At 36.2% G+C, this 11,860-nt stretch overlaps 1 long non-coding RNA gene across 1 annotated transcript; it reads left to right on the top strand.

Moving 5' to 3' along the window:
* The first annotated feature begins 8,077 nt into the window (after positions 1–8,077).
* LOC116183570 (uncharacterized) lies at positions 8,078–8,684 on the top strand. The gene is made up of 2 exons (XR_004148209.2): positions 8,078–8,137; positions 8,434–8,684. It is a non-coding gene; the product is annotated as an uncharacterized LOC116183570 (long non-coding RNA).
* The last annotated feature ends 3,176 nt before the right edge of the window (positions 8,685–11,860 follow it).

The raw sequence follows: 11,860 nt of genomic DNA, 5'->3' as shown, positions 1-11,860 counted from the left end.
AGCTCAAAGTTTTAAGCGTTACTAACCTGTCCTGTATAATTTGTCACAATCCTGAACTAGGTCTGTGTGTGTATATTAGGAAAATTAAGCTGGCAGAAATTTAGGTCAAGGGATAGCAAGAAGCACTTGTAATTGTCTCCAGTGGTCACGATTAATGCTCAGAACAACACTGAGAAGAAAGTTGCAGTGACAAGGCCAGCAGGCCCTCACGGGTGAACAAAGTCTGAAAATGCCTGTAAGTTTTGAGAGGCAAAGGTCATAGGAACAATATTGGGCCACTCCAAGCCTATGTCATAAACTGTCAATAAAGAGCTCTTGTGCAGGGCAGGCCTCATGTTTTCTCTGCCTATGTTTGTTTTTCCCCAGCACCCCATCAATTCACAGTGCAGGGTTAATAAAAATCCACACAAGTCTCAAGGTGTTTCCTTTAAACTTCTTTGGAGGTTGTGTGGATAGACAATAACACACATCTGACTTCATGATCAGACCTCTAGTGGTCCATGCTCTTTTTTGCAGTGCTTTTTAGCACACATTGCACATTTCTGGCATGATTAAGTTGCGGGCTGTGGTTTTTGATTAAGTTTATCTGGACCAAAATTTTGCACGTAATATAAATCATAGGAATCTGTCACAAGAAGACCTGAATCATCTTGGCCACACTGCCAGCATATCTAATCAAATTTATCACTGCATGTCACAGACTCAGCCCCAGGTGTGGTAAAAGAGGAGATGGAGCTCTTCTGTCCGATCTTACTGGACCTCAATTCATTTTTACTCAACTTTTTAAAAGGATATCTATGACCTATAATCTCATTTTGTCTTCTTAAACATCTTCTGTCTGTCTTCAGATTCTATAACATTACACAAAATTATGTTTTGGTTGAAAATTCATATTAATAGCAAGGTTGAAAGAAGAAAAGACTAATACCTTGGAATCACAGCAGCTATTAATCAAGTTTAATTGCCAGCAGGTCTCCTTAAAAGATAGCTGATTTACTTACACTGCATTGCACAGTGAAGGAGTATTATATGGAAAATACCAGATAGAGACAATTATTTTAGCAGGTGCACACTGATTTATGGTTGAGCTAATTTCCAACATAATGAGATATGTTCCCATGATTTGTTTGTTTTTTTTTCTCATAACAATCTGGAAAAAGATACTATTTTACAGGTGAGTTTTACCATAGATTTCTGTGACCATAAAAAAAAATGTCTGCATATAAATGACAGAAAGCCAGATTAATGCTGTTCAAATGTGGCTGGATTTTGCAACCTACTGCTTTAAGATACAGATAAAGCAACTGAAAATTATTTGATCAGTTGTCTGTCATCTCCAAAGGCTCTGTGATGTTTTATCTCTCATTCTAGTAATTTAAAAGGTCAAATGATTATTTTAAAGAAAAAGCAGCTAAAGCAGAGTGTCAGGAAATGAGATAAAGAAAATCCTTTTATGTTTGAAAATATTGCCTTATCTTAAAATTCACTTTTCATGTAAAAATAAGGCCAGCTCTGAAAAGAACAAACAATATTTTATTTTGTAAAGGAAGCAAATACAATTGATGCATTTTTTTCAGTAGATTACAAGCATGTTTTTTTCTACAACTGACAGTCCTGCACCTATCATAACAACTATGGCTTTATATATCTAAAAATATAATCTTTAAAAAATTTAGTTATTTTTCACTATTAAACATAATCCCAAACCTCACATCCTGACTAATCAGGAATTACTACAGTAACACAAAGTATTGGCTGAAATAGCCAATGGGACACTTTGATACTTTCATGGTTTGCAATTTATCAAAAATTTGAAATACACATCTAATCAACTGAAAAGTTAAATACATGTTTATAAATTTTTTATCATAGGCTTATTGTAATTAATCTATCTTAAAACAATTTTGTTTACTATATTAAAAAAATTTATAAAATATTTTAATTTTTTACAGCATTTATTGGCTGCAGAGCTGTTCTTAGATGTTCTGTGTACTAATTGCTGAAACCTCCTCTTCACCTCCTTCTGCTCTTCGTTTCACAGAACTTCTGCAAGAGAGGAATTGGAGTCCTGGCAGAGTGACCAGAATTGTGACATTCAGGAGAGGAAAAGATATTTTTGTTAGCCTCGTGAAAGAGGCATTAATAGTAACCTCCTTTAAAAAGTTTGAGTAAATCTACCTAGGCTGCATAACCGAAGTCTGCTTTTAGTATAAATAAAACATGACTATAAGCCGATTAACATACAAACAGAACCCCTAGAAACACCTTGCTAGATGAAGACTGACCAATAGGACTCATGTCTGATGTATCTCAAGACAACATGGTACCTTACTTGCTTTTTAAATACATCCTCATCTGAAAGCAAGGTGGTTCTTGGGATTTTAATGTCTACTCTAATAGCCCTTCAGTCTTTTCTGATTTAACCTCATATATTTAGTCACAACAACCCCATGCATACCCCAACACCCTGCAGACTGGGGGAGAGTAGCTGGAAAGCTGCCCAGTGGAAGGGGACTTGGGGGTGCTGATTAAAGAACGTGAGCCAGTGTGCACCACTGTTGAGGGCACACCTCGAATCCTGGGTCCAGCTCTGAGCACCTCACTGCAAGAAAGACATTGAGGTGCTGCAGTGAGTCCAGAGAAGGGCAATGAAGCTGGTGAAGGGTCTTGGAGAAGCAGCTGAGGTAGCTGGGGTTGTCTAGCCTGGAGAAAAGGAGGCTCAGAGGAGCCTTACCACCCTCTACAGTCACCTGAAAGGAGGCTGTAGCCAGGTGGGAGCTGGATCCTTCTCCCATGCAATAAGTGGCAGGATGAGAGGATATAGTCTCAAGCTGCACCAGAGGAGGTTCAGGTTAGACATCAAGTCGAATTTCCTCATGGAAAGGGTTGTTAAACATTGCAACAAACTTTCCAGGTAGAGGCACCATCCCTGGAAGACTTCAAGAAACGACTGAAAATTACACTTAGTGCCATGATTTAGTTAACAGGGTGGTAGTTATCAGTCCAAGGTTGGACACAATGATCTTGGAGGTCTTTTCCAACCTCTGTGATTCTGTGATTCCATCATATTTCACATGGTTTTCATCATTAATATACTGTATAATGAGATGTATAATATAGTAAATCTGTCAAATGAAGTATCTACAGAGTTCTTGGTCATCTATACACAGTCTGAATGGTGGTAACATTGAGAACTTTGAGAACTTGCACAGCAAAATAAAGATTCTCCAACAATGTGTGTTTATGTCCTACTGTAACGGTACAAATGTAGTCAAAAGTACAGAGAATTGTGCAATTCCTCTTTGCACATTTATGTTGTTTACAGATTTTTTTCTTCTAATGACTTTATATCAGTAGAAATCAGTATTTTTACATATCCCAATCAAACCAATTGAATCATTGGCAATGGTTGCAGTTTAATTGCTTCCATTTTACAAAAATGTTCTGGAAATATTTGGTAGCATATCACAATAAGTAATTCTGTGAAGTAGAATGTTTTTCTGTGAAATTCTCACATATTTTTAATATATAAAATATATTAATTAATATATTAATATATAAAATATATCTTCAATCCGACAAATGTTTCTTGATACAATAAAAATACTTCACATTAAAAAATGCTGGATTTTAAAAAGAAGTTACTGGATGACTAATGATGAAGCAATATTAAGAGATGTTATAACCTCAGAATTATAAATAATCAATAAGTAGAGAGAATTATTTTAAGTAATTTCATTGACTGGAAAAGAATTTTCTATTAACCTTGACAGAAAATTCCATCACCAAATTTGTTTCCTCTGGAGGAATATTTCTAGGTGAGGAAATAAGCCATACGTCTTTAATGAATTTTCCATTACTAATTATTTCCTCAAATCCAGCCATCAGGTCCAACTTTTATTATTATCTGTCAAGAGCTTTAAAATGTTTAACATGTGAAGAGGAAGAATTATGATTATTTTGTTAAGGGAAAAAAACAACCCCAAAAGATTTCTGCAGCAAACAGCATCCAGCCTTCCAAACTGCCAAAGTCTATCAAATATTTAGTTCCTTTGCATTTTAGGTTAGTTAGTTTTCTACAGCAGAAAAGTGAGGCATTTTATTAAACTCCCTCAAACTACTAATATAATGCTCTCTCACAATGAAACAAAAAAGTGACTTTTGAACCACCGGTATTGGTACCAATATCTTATTTCTCCCACTAAAAAATATAGGCAAGTTAAAACCTTGTTTCTATACAGAGTTTCTGCTTTTTGCATTAGATATACTTTGTAAGATGCATAGAGCAAAGTTTATTTTTTTATTCAAAATAACGGGAAATTTTCCACCTACATTAAATGGATTGCAATATGGTTCACAAGGTTTTAAACTAGGGACTAAGAAAATGATTAGGCTGAAATAAAACTGACCTGAAGTCTTATGCAAGACTTAAATAAAACTTTGTAGTTTGCAAAATCTGACTTAAAATAACCTGCAAATTTAAAAAGTCATCATGGCAGGGAAACGGTATAATTTTTGTCTATTCTATAAGGCCTATACTCTTATTTTGGGGATCTTGATTTGGTTCAGATAATCATCCAGATTTTTAGATGCTTATTTAATTGAACCTCTAAACTCTTTGACTTTGCCCATCTCCAATTTAAAAATCCTCTCTGGGAAAGTTATCCAGATGTAAGTTCTACAAAAGCACACCTGGCAAAACAACATCTGCCTGACAATGACTTAGTGAGCCTCAGTAAAGGCTGACATATGTGTACATGCAATTGGACCTTATACCAACAAAGTGTTTTACATATTAGTGTACACTAGGGAGTCCTGAATCCTGACAGAAAAATATGATGGCTTTTACACTTTAAATTACAGTGAAGCTGTATCCACAGATGGTGCAGGTACAACATGTGCTCTTCTACAGCTGGCAGGTAAGGGGAGGTCATTTCCCTAACAGCCTCTTCCTGATTTCTAGTGTTTGCTACGATGCAGCTGCAATTTGAGATCAGCATTCTGAGTGGAGTTAATTCCAGCTGCTGATATAAGACTGTCTGAAACCTCCAGTATCAATGAAGAGGCTTCTGTTGATGCTTACAGATGACAAAATATCATTTCCTCTCCTTTATTACAGCATCTCTTTCAGAAGGTATGTGGGGCACAGTTTGTTGTGGTTTGGTCAGATGCAGTCCTTGAGTAAGTTAGCAGAGTTTCTTTGAGATTAGTCAGCTGGAGAAATCACAGAGCCATTCCTATGTGCCAAATGGCCATGCTTTGGAGATAGGGAAAGTAAATCTTATGAGGTCAGGTTCTAGCAAACTAATAAAGGAGCTTTAATGCTGAAGGAAAAAGGGCTGATACATAGTCTGTTCTCTTATGCTGACCTTTGTCTTAAAACAATAACAAAAATTCTAGTAAATATTTATACTTGGCCAAATTTTGAGAACAGGACATGGCCCAGCTGACCACCAGCATCTGAGTGTGGAATAGAAGCACACTTATGTTCACAAGACAGTGCAACATTGCTGTACTTCTTGCTTCAGTGCAGGCAGGATTTATTAATTTTTTTCCAATGGAAAACGCAGCAGATTCCTCTGGATACCCAGCCTGGCTCATAGTCCTTCTCCTTCTCAACCTGCCCAAGACCTTTATGCTTTTGTGAGTTGTGCATTATAGATACTGCTTTTAGAAGGGCAGGCCTGGACTTTTATCAAGGTATCTTCAGAGGATAAATGGGCTGGGATAAGAGTTGTCTGGGAGACTTAGGAAAATCCTCTGCCCACTTCTAGTAGGTCTAATCTAAGCCCAGACTGCACTCATCCATGCTTAAAGTAACCCTTTCCTGCCTCTTGTTTTGGCATCTGCAGCTCATGGAAATTTTCCTTCATTTCCAGACAGCAAGGAGTGGCTGTAACATAACATAGGGTTAACCAGGAATAGTTCCACAAGCATAGTTGTATAATCTAATGAGCAGGAAAAAATGAGCCAGAAGTGTAAGTTTGCAGAATCTGCAGTAGAAGGACACTAGGTTCTGCTGGAAAAATATAATGAAAATTATTCCCCTGGTCCAAGCTGGTTGTTTATATGTTGTCTTTAATCTTTTTTACTTGGGCATTAATCTCATGTTCATGTTCAAAGCCTACACTGTACAGCTGCCTCTGCTAAACAATTTCCAACCATTTCCTTGTGTCTCAGCACCATGCTACCTCTCAGCTCACTTCTGTACTATAGATTTTTCCAAAAGCCTGTGTTGGTCAGGTGTATGATAATATGTGACTCAAGTTTGGGCAATGGTGTCAGCAGACATAAGAGTTGTCAAGGTCTAAAGCTGTCTTCTTAACAAAGGCAGTGCTCCTAATAGTGTACATCATACTCATCCCCGTCTTTGCTTTATTCATGGATGCATTCTTTTTAGATGTTGAAAATTCTGAAATCAGATTTCTTTTCCTGGAAAGGGGTATAAATAGTGAGTAGATGCAGTTTAGACTACATCTGCATCTGGAATCAAATAGACTCTTGGGACCTGACCTTGGAGACCAAGGCCAAATCTTTTAATGAGAACTTAGGCAGTGTCTTATAGCAACACAACTGACTTGTTGGGAGGTTTGTATAACACCTACCAAAGTAAATTTCCATCAAGTTGTGGCATTTACACACTTCAGCAGCACACCTTTTATTTTTTTTTTCTTTGAATGGGTAATTAATTACTTTTTTTCACTAATAGAACAAGTTCTGTAAATCATTAGATTTTTATAGACATCAGAAATAACTTAATAATTTCAGAATAATATCCCAGTGTCAAAGATCAAATATAAATTTGATAATTTGATAAATTTGACACCAGCCTAGATGAAGGACCCAGCCAAAAGTAAAGCTTCTCCATTATGGCAGAAACCTCCAAATCTGACTGAATAGCCTGAACAGACTGAAAGATTGGTCTCTTTCATGAACAGTGAAGATTTCAATGATTGTCGACTCAGCTTCTGAGAAAATCTAACAGTTGTTAAATCATCAGCTTAAGTGAGATAATGAAAAAGCAGTAAATATTGAGGAGAAGGTTAGGCTAATGAACTGATATTGATCATGTAATTCACAGGCTTTATCTTGAATTTGTTCAACCCAGAGAAAGCAAAGGTAGAGAATGAGAATTTCAGATGTAGACTAGAAATTCTGAGTTTCTATATGGCAGCAGGGCAGGACAGTGTAGCCTAAGCTGGCTGAGAAGCCCAGGTAAGTTGGATAGAATGGTTGCTGAACAGTGAGAAAGGTTACTGTAGACTTCAGCAAAGGACATTTGCCCAGCAGGAAATACCTCAGTATTTTGGGCACGTGAGTTAATTATAGTAAGGACAGCATGTTACAAATATAGGTGGACAGAGCTACCAGCTGGCCTTTCTCACCTACCATTGCAGCAGAAGGCTCTGCTGAGCAAGGCTTAAAGCAGTAGCTTGTAGGCTGCTAGCAGCGATAGCGCTGGGGCTGCACAGGGCTGGTCTCGCTGGTCACTGGCACAGCCCTTGGGACCAGAATTCGTCAAGGACTCAGAAGCTGGGTTTTTTCCAAGCTTGGAGGAAACCAGATGATGAATGCTGTGATTGCCCATGAGGCTGGAAAAACCTGAACTGGCTGGACAGGATGATGTCAGTTAAGCATATGGGAATGTATTTGTTGTGATCAACTATGCATTTAAATGTAAATAATTGAATATCAGTACAACATTTTGAAGAGTATACTAGTAAACCTCCTGAATGTTTTAATTAAAGTTATTTTAAATAGGACTTACAAAGTTAATATTTTAAAATGTTTCCTGTGTTCTGCAAGATCTTTTTTCAGAGGTTTCTTTATGGTAAACTTGAGGCTTAATCTTGTCTTTTATTTTTTGAAATACTGTAAAACAATGGATCCCCAGGCTCTGTTTCATCAATAAATTAAGGTGAGGTGCAGAAAAAAAGAGCTGTAATAATTGTGCATAATATAATCTCATGATTCCTCCACTGTTTCTGTCATACCACAGATATTTCTGGATACTGTCACAGCATCTGAGGAACCATATTCCAGCTGTTCTCAGACTTTTCCATTTCTGGAAGCCTACCCCTCCTTCAGCTCCAACCACATATGTCCACACAACAGAAATTCAGTCATTCTCCAAGAGGTCAGTCAAAGACTAACTAAAGATTACTCCAGAATGTCTCTGTTATTTTTTCACTCCATCTAAGGATCTTTAGAATCACAAAGTCAGACATGAATTCATTACCTCAAAGCAAGACACCAACATTTTTGTGAGCTAGCCCTGATAGAATTTTGTATCTTTCCCAAAATTACTAAGGTCTTTAGCCCAGGCATATCCAAGCTGCAAATCAGGATGTCAAAATATGCAAAAAATTTTAATAAGTCACAAATCCCCAAAATGAAGGAATTAACAGGTTTTCTGTTCTCTTTAAAAATTAGGCAACTTGCTTGATGACAATCAGCAGTCCTGCCACTTTCAGATGTCGCCAGCTATCTCTTGCTGCTGCTTTACTTCAGGTTTGAAGTTCCCTCTGCTCTTTGCTCTTTTCTGGTTGAAAAATCCTTCCCACCCTGGTGTTTAAATACTTGGGAAAGCATTTTCAAAAGACCCAAAAATGTATGTGGGATACTTCAGATTTTGTTTAAAAAGAAATTAAAAAGGAATAAACTTTCAGAGTCCTGTTGTATGACTTTCAGAGTCCATGTCTTTAACCTCAACACTAATATACAGAACTCCACTAGATCCTAATTTCTAATAACTTGTAGTAAGTCAATATCCTAGTTAATTTTTACAATATTACATGTTAAGCTTACCTTTATGATGATCACTTGATCACATGCTATGTTGCTCAAATATGTAAATGTAGAATGTTTGTGTATATACTCACAAATTAAAAAAAAAAAAAAAAAAAATGAAACTGCTAAACCCAAACTGTACTCAAATAAATAATTTACCCTGCTCCCTAGTCTACCTTAATCTATTTTTCTTCAGTTGCTTTTTTTTATGGTAAGAAATCTGCTTTTGCTGCAGGATTTAAAAAGAATTTGTTACAGAATTCAGCTTATTAATGCAAAAACCCTAATGCAACCAAACCAAAACCCAAAAATCCCAAACTGGTTCCTGGAAACATTAACGTGCACTCGTTACACACAAGATTTTAGGCTAGTCTGCAGCAGGGAGCATTTTAGCTTGTACATCTAACTTCTGGACTATGCCTTTGAAGAAACAGTCTCCATTTTCTTGTTTTCTAAACTTTTCTTATGGTTCAAGTAGTTTTGATTCTTATCCAAGTAAGTTGCTTTTCTGATTTTGTTCAGAAGAATGACTATTATCCATCTGAAAAGAAAATATTTCATAAACTGGTAAGCTCATCATTATATGCTATTGGATAAAAGAGGAATTGTCACAAGGGTTTAAAGCAAATTATTGTCATTATCATTATTATATAAAGATAAAAACTAGGTAGATTGAATTATGAAAGGCACAGCAAATTAGTCCAGTTCTCCATTATCATGTTACTGAGAAGCATACTAAATGCAGCTTATTATGTAGTGTCATTCTCATCTCTAAACCAAAAAGACAAGAATAGAACCAAAAAGGGGATACTGATAAGGGAAATTATTTTCCTATGCAATTAGCAGTGTTATTCCCTTTTGCAAGATGACTTTTAGCCAGGAGTTCACAAAGAGTTTTTTTTCCTACAAGAATTTTGGCCATAGAAAACATCCTGTGTAGTTAGGGCTAAAATAACAAGAGATTTGCAGCTCTTTGACTGCTGATCTTTAGCTCACTTCTGAAAATAACATAGATTTTAAAATCCCTTTTCTTCTAGATGTCTTATTCTGCAGCAGGCTTTTTATGTCAAATTTTTTTCCTCTTTCTTCCAAAGATGAATAGTGACCTTTAAAAGAAAAGTATTTCTAAACTAGCTAATCTAAGGGAGAGGTTCAACATGACAAGCTCCTTACAATATGATCAATAGCTTTGTATAGAGAAAGGGAAGACTACATAAGCAAAGTCTAGGATAAGAAGTAATATTACTGGGAGGATTACTAAAATTATCATGATATTTAGAGGTTTCATTTTGCTGCTTTTTGGGCCAAAAATTAATCTTTGTCCAAAGAGCTTGAGAAATTATATTGGGGTGATGAACAGACAAGCAGATATGTGAGCAATTATGGTTGCTTGCAGAATGTGCTTTGATTTTTTTTTTTTATTTGCTGTGGCAGTGTTTTTCTTTATTTTCATGACAATAAAAATAAGAAGATGGTATCGAAAAACTTGCTTTAAAATTTTTTCATTGTTTTTCCTTAACTTGTCCTAAATAAGCAATGAAAGAGAGTAATGGTTATTTTCCATGTGGATAACCCAGGATTAGAAAAGGTATAGGAATACTGGTCTATTGTTTATTCATTTCAAATAAATTAACTTTTTTCTATAATTCCTTATTTATTTTCATGTCTCAACTGTTTGTTACATTTAACTGCTAAAACGAAATCAGTACAAGGTGTTTGTGACAAAGTGCATTTGGCAGTGTCTCAATAATACATATCAAGAGAGGGATGAGCACAGCTCCAGCCTGAATGGGTGTAGGGGAATCCTGTTCATGCCTGAGTTGCACAAAGGATGAGCTGAATCATACAGCACTAATAGGGAAAGAACTCTCTTAATAACACGTCTGGGAAAGCAGTGCCTGATTTATAGGAAAAAAAATGGAAATGAGATATTGGTGATAGTGAGCTGTGTTGAAATCTCTCCTCAGAAACACTTCTCCTTGCAAACCCTTCTCACAAGCCCTTCTCTTACCCTGCCTTGGTAGTATCTAAGCCAGCCCATTTGTTCCAGTGTACACTGAAGGCTGTGGAGTATGAGAGTTCCCTGATTTGTCTCCCAGGTTGGCCCTTATACAAGGCAGCTCCTGTGAGGTCATAAAATCATTGGGATGTGGGGCTTTAAAACCATTGCCAAAGTTATGTTTGGGTCAGTCAAAATAAAGAAACTGCTCCAAACCCACTACTTGTGGACTGGGAAAATTACTACACTGCTCATGGTAGGTGGACTGTCTTGAAAGAAGATATAGAATGCAGAATCATGTGTTGCTTTCATCAGCAAGCAACCTTTGATGCATGTTTCTCCTACATCCAGCCCTTAGGTAACAGATAATTGTAGAATGTACTTAATTTTGGACACATTCCATATTTACTTGCAATAACTGCCCTATGAGACTCATTAATGCTTTAAAGCTTCCTATTAAATAGCAATCACACAGTACTTTCTTTCTAATAAAATAAACTGAAAGGTGAAAATATTTTCTGTTTGGTTTTTAATTATGAATATGTGTCTCAAAAATTACTCTTAATTTGTTGGATTATTTTAGTTTTATGTCCTTTCAGAGGCATGTAGATGAATAATGAAAGAAAGTGCAATAAAAGCAAACAATAATTATTCATGCTGACCTGAGGCATTTAAAGAAATAGAAGAAAGTCTAAAGAAACAAATTTCCTATAGTGCTACTTTCTTAAGTATACTAAGGTAATTAGCTTTAAGAGGAGATAATTTCAGTTCACTGAGGGTAGTCTTTTAAGTCTTTCTGGGAAATTTGGATTTTCCATTGATAGTAGTTTTAACATGTCACACTGGAGCCAGAGCAAATTAAAGTGAAGAGCTACACAGTCTAAACAAATGGCCCTTCCCATGATCAGAATCCTGACAACATAACAGCATAAATTATGTCACATGCCCACAAGTAATGCAGGAACAATTAAAAAAAATAATTGCAAAACCTCACTGCAATCCATAAACAATATGTGATGTCTTTTGTTGAGCTAACATTTTAAGCTGTCTAGTTTTCCAATTTATCATGTT

This window comes from Lonchura striata, chromosome 4, assembly GCF_046129695.1.
Source record: "Lonchura striata isolate bLonStr1 chromosome 4, bLonStr1.mat, whole genome shotgun sequence".
Classification (NCBI taxonomy): domain Eukaryota; kingdom Metazoa; phylum Chordata; class Aves; order Passeriformes; family Estrildidae; genus Lonchura; species Lonchura striata.
This window is presented reverse-complemented; position numbering and strand designations above follow the sequence as displayed.